Source organism: Pipistrellus kuhlii, unplaced genomic scaffold (assembly GCF_014108245.1).
Source record: "Pipistrellus kuhlii isolate mPipKuh1 unplaced genomic scaffold, mPipKuh1.p scaffold_m20_p_8, whole genome shotgun sequence".
In the NCBI taxonomy this organism is placed as follows: Eukaryota; Metazoa; Chordata; class Mammalia; order Chiroptera; family Vespertilionidae; genus Pipistrellus; species Pipistrellus kuhlii.
In genome coordinates this window covers 9,516,796-9,522,464 of record NW_023425584.1, presented here as the reverse complement: position 1 = coordinate 9,522,464, position 5,669 = coordinate 9,516,796, and the positions used below count along the sequence as shown (strand labels likewise).

Here is a 5,669-nt window from a genome sequence, read left to right as displayed (position 1 = left end):
TATTATGACCACCTGATGTTTGTAGGTAAATTAGCCATACACTGTACCGTATGGAATATGGAAGTTGAAGGCCTGTTAAAACATCTTTGCTGTCTGCAGTTACCAAGATAAAACGTCTCCAATTCATACAGGAACACAAGGATTAGACAGTTGAGCACTGGAAAAAAATCATGTGGTCTGATGAATCACATTTCCAGTTGATCATACAGATGGCAGAGTGAGAATTTCGCAGAAACAGCTTGAAATTTTGCACCCCACATGCATGAGTAGAACTCTTTAAGCTGGTAGGGACAGTGTTATGATTTGGGTCATGTTTTCCTGGTATGATTTGGGCCCTTTAATTCATGTGGAACAAAGTCTGAATAGCACAACATACCTAAGTATGGTTGCGGATCAAGTTTATCCTGTCATGTTGATGGCATTTCCCAATGGAGATGGTTTCTTCCAACAGGACAATGTGCCATGCCACAGTGCTCATATTGTGCAGGAGTCTTTTTAAGAACACGAGGGAGCCTTTCCCTTGCTTAAGTAGCTTCCACAGTAACCAGATCTCATTGCAATTGAGCATTTGTGGAACAAAGTTAAAAGAGCCATCAGGCAGCTGGTTCCACAACCATCCAATCTCACAGAACTGGGCAGTGTTATTCATCAAGCATGGTTTCAGATTCCTTGCATCACCTTTCAACATCTAATGGAGTCAATGCCAGGAAGAATTGCCACAGTATTAAAGGCAAAAGGTGGCCCAATAAAGTACTGATGGGGTGGTCATAATAATCTGGCCGCTCAGTGTATATACTAGAGGCCCAGTGCACGAATATGTACATGGGTGGTCCAGCTGGCCTGGCCCCAATTGGCATATTGGGGCTGGGCCTGTCAGGAGGAGGAGATGGTAGTAGGTTGGTTGGCCAGCCCCACCCCTGACTGGTGTGGTGGAGGTCCGACCGGGGGCGGGGTTAGCCAGGGGGAGGGGCTGCAGGAAGTTGGCTGCCAGCACCCCCCTCCATTAGGCCGGTTTGCTGGTCACAGTGGGCAGCATAGCAACTGGTCCTTCCAGTCATTACAATGTTCTGGTTGCTGGCGATAGATAGATAGATAGATAGATAGATAGATAGATAGATAGATAGATAGATAGATAGATGGATGATCTTAAAGTTGTGTCCAGTATCATGATCCTAAACACATATGTCTTTTTTTTTTTTTTTCATATTATCCCCTTAAGAAAGATGTCTAGATGCTTTTTATTAAAGAAATGATTAACCATTAGGTGAAATGTTAATTAGTGCCTAAAAAACCGTGGTCCCATATGCCTCTGGTTTGATATTTTAAAGCAACATAATGATGATTTGTCCTTTGTTTATGCTAAATACCGTATTTCTGGCGTATAAGATGACCCCCCTAATTTTACAGTTAAAACATAGGTTTAGGCCTATATTCGCTGTATAAGACTACCCCCCACTTCCGAGGCAACACCAGTTCTTTTTTTAATTAAATTTTTAATGAATGACATTTTTCGAACATACCGTAATATACCATACATTGATACCGAACATCGGTTCAAAAGTTGTCTTATATGCCGGAAAATACGGTACTGTTCTTTTTCTTCTCTCCCCAAAGTAAATTTAAAAAATATAATCATGGCTTCCAATATTAAATTTAATTCAATAGAAGACAATAATTCTAATTATTTTGATTCAGAATATAAATTGGAAGAGGCCTTAAAGCCTCTATTTAATATGCCATACTTATTCTCAGTGTGATTTGAAATAAATTTTTTATTTTATATTTAAGATCAGATGAAAGATAAGTTAGGATCTGTTGCACTGGCAACAACCAATAAAATATTTCACTGCAATCTGGGGGTACCTGGTACTGGTTCTAGTCAAAAGCAGTATGAAACAGTACATTTCAGAGCCTTCAATTTTGCACTATATATCTGCCAATATTAGGAAAATAACTTACATATTTAACTGAATAACTAGAGTTCATGTGATAGATGATAATCGAATGATATAACAGTTTGGGAATTCTTTTAGCAGGGCTGCCTGGTATATTGGAGAATAGCAGCATTTTAATGAATAATATTTACTAAAGGAATATTTATGTTAAAAGTAATAATGTTTTAATTTTATTTTATTTTTTTAAAATATTTTATAGAAACATCGATGAGAGAGATACATCGACCAGCTGCCTCCTGCACATCCCCCATTGGGGATGTGCCAGCAACCAATGTACATGCCCTTGATCAGAATCAAACCTGGGACCTTTCAGTCCCCAGACCGACGCTCTATCCGCTGAGCCAAACTGGTTTCAGCAAATGTTTTAATTTTAAAACGGCAAGTGCAGGTATTTTATTTTTTCATCTACATCATGGATATAAATATTTTTAGACCCAAATTGTCTAAAATGAGTGAGGCAGAATCAATAGCTTATGCCTTCTACCTCATACTTGTTTTATTAAAGTATTTTTTTTTTTTTTTAATATATGGCTGTAGTGGAATGAATCCACCCTTTTTACTTGCAAAGAGTGAAAAGAAAGCCACTGTATTTCCCTAGGACATTTACAAAGAGTTGTCTTCACCTGATGAAGAAATTGAATAAAAATAAAGGTCCACTTTGTCCAGTACTTTTACTATTACTCTTAGCACATTGCCATTTAACAACTAAATTAATTTTCCTCAGAAAAGTTTTAACCTTTTAAGTTATATTTTTATCTACAATGTACATATAAATAATTCAGTTTTAATTGTACAAATTGGATGTTTTTAATGGTATATTCTCACCACAGTCACCATATAGAATATTTCCTTTCCCCAAAAGTTCCCTTTTGCTCTTTTGTATTAATTACACCTCTCATTATTTATTCCTGACAATCACTTATCTGCTTCCTAGCCTGAGGCTTAGACTTGGCATTTCTTAGAATGTCTTATATAAATAGAATGGTGCATATGTAGTCTTTTGTTCCTGACTTCTTTTAATTAGCAACACAATGCATTTGATGTTTATCATTGTTGTGTGTATAAGTTGTTTGCTCCTCTTTTTCTCTGCAGTGTCATTCCATTGTTCCCACATATATTTTAATTTCCATGTTGAATAGAAGTGTTGACCATGCTCATTCTTGCCTTGTTCCTGGTCCTAGTATGAGGCTAGTTGTAGGTTGTTAGATATCCTTTATTATATTGAGGGAATTCTCTTCTATTTCTAGTATACTGAGTGTTTTCATCATGAATGGATATTGGACTTTGACAATTACTTTTCCTGAATCTGCTGAGATGGTCCTAAGAATTTTCTTCTTTGCTCTTTTGATAATGGCGAATTGCATTCATTCCTGGAATATGTCTTACTTATGATATCTTATTTTTTCATATATTGCTGGCTACGATTTGCTAAAATATACTTTTAAATTTTCCTATCTATGCTTATGAGACATATTTGTAATTTCCTTTTCCTGTAATATCTTTGGTTTTTGTTATCAGAGTAATGCTGGCTTTCAGGTTTTAAATGTGAATCAAATAATTGTTCTCAGAATTCTTTTGGTTCCATTTTTTATTTTCTATTTAGCATAGGTAGACTAGAAAGAAGTAATTTTCTCTTCTAGATTTTCAAAGAATTTTTGAAAAATTGGTATTTCTAGTCACGTGGGAAAGCTTTAACTATAAATTCTGTTTCTTGAATAAGCTTCTGTACTTTGTGCCTGCAAAGAATTTTATCTAAAGTTGTCTTGTACTTTGGTGTAAAGTGATTCATATACTCCCTAATTATTCTTTTACCATCTGTGGGATTAGTCTCTTAATCCTTCTTTCATTCCTAATATTGGTACCTTCTCACTTTTTCCATCTCAGTCAGACATCAGTACTGTGTGATTTGTTATTCTTTCAATGAACCTGCTTTTGGTTTCTTTGATTTTCTCTGTTGTCCTTATTTTCTGTTTGTTAATTTATGCTTTTACACTTATGTCTTTCTTCTGCTTTCTGGGTTTAATTTGGTGTTTTGCCTAGGTTTTAATTTAACCTTTTGTCTTAAGCTTTTAAAGTTGGTTTCCTATATAATAAAGAGGTAATATGCAAATTGACCATCACTCCAACACACAAGATGGCCAGCACCATATAGTCAAAGATGGCCACCACAAGATGGCCAGGAGGGGAGGGCAGTTCTGGGCGATCAGGCCAGCAGGGAAGGGCAGTTGAGGGTGACCAGGCCTGCAGGGGAGGACAATTAGGAGCGACCAGGCTGGTAGGGGAGGGAAGTTAGAGGTGACCAGGCCAGCAGGGGAAAACAGTTAGGAGCAACCAGGCTAGCAAGGGAGGGTAGAGGAGTGGCAGAGGAGTGGTAAGAGGGTGATCAGGCTGGCAGGCAGAAATGCTTAGGGGCAATCAGGCAGGAAGGCAGGCAAGCAATTGGGAGCCAGCAGTCCTGGATTGTGAGAGGCATGTCCCAGATCGGAGAGGGTGCAGGCTGGGCTGCGGAACACAACTCCTTGCTGTGCATGAATTTCATGAACTGAGCTTCTATTATAGTTTTAAATAATTATCTGAGTCCTTTCATCTGTTCTAAAACCTTTTTAATGCTATGCACTCTCCTCTATGCATTGACTGCTTTTACTGCAATCTACAAATTCTGATCTTTTTATATATTATTACTCTTTTTTAAAAAAAGTGTTTTTATTGGTTTCAGAGACAGGAAGGGAAAGGGAGAGAAAGATAGGAACATCGATGAAAGTGAAACATTGATCAGCTGCTTCCCACATACTCCCCACTGGGGATTGAGCCTGCCCCTGACCAGAATTGAATCCATGACCTCCTGATGCATGGACAATGCTCAATAAACTAAGACACATTGGCCAGGCTTTATGTTTTAATTTTTGTTTTGTTTAGAATATTTTTCTTTCATTTCTTCTTTGACCCATGAGTTATTTATAAAGCGTTATTTCCGAATACTTTGGAGGTTTTCAAAAAATATTTTTGTTACTGAATTCTAATTTAACTCCACTATAGTCATAGAATATATTTTATAGGCTTTCAGTCTTCTTAACTCTATTAAGATTTGCTTTATGGCTCATAATATGGTCTATCTTGGTGAATATTCTCTGTTTATTTGAAAAGAATGTGTTCTGTGCTTGTTGAGTGGAGTGTTTTATAGATATCATTGGATCAGAATGGTTGTTAGTGTTGTTTAAGTCTTTCATGCATTTACTGATTTTATGTATACTTTTCCATCAATTACTAAGAAAGGAATTTTCATATTTATAACTGAAATTCCCAAGCAAGTCAAGGAAAGCTTCATATTAGATATGACAGACAAGAGAATTCAGTTCTTTAAGATGTGAATGAAAATTCAATAGGATATTGACTAAAGAAAGAGGATCCTAGAGTAAAATATATGGATATGTAAAATTAGCTGAACAATTATAAGATTTTTACCTAGTCTATAACTATAATTATCTTTAGGAAAATATTTTTGTTCATAGATAAAACTAAGAATGGATTATGAAAATGGCATATTTTTATAATAGTATATTAAGTCACTTTTTTACTTGATTGTTTTGTTCATGCTGTTTTAATGCATCTTGTACAATAGAAGAACATTTTAAATTTAGATTGAGTATGCTGAGGCAATGATAAGTATCTTGATGTATCCAGAATTTAATTTAAAAAGAACAACACAACTTTTCT

General features: G+C 36.1%; 1 non-coding gene across 1 annotated transcript; it reads right to left on the bottom strand.

Moving 5' to 3' along the window:
• Positions 1-2,480: 2,480 nt before the first annotated feature.
• Positions 2,481-2,611, bottom strand: LOC118711961. The gene has a single exon (XR_004985908.1). It is a non-coding gene; the product is annotated as a small Cajal body-specific RNA 24 (non-coding RNA).
• Positions 2,612-5,669: the final 3,058 nt, after the last annotated feature.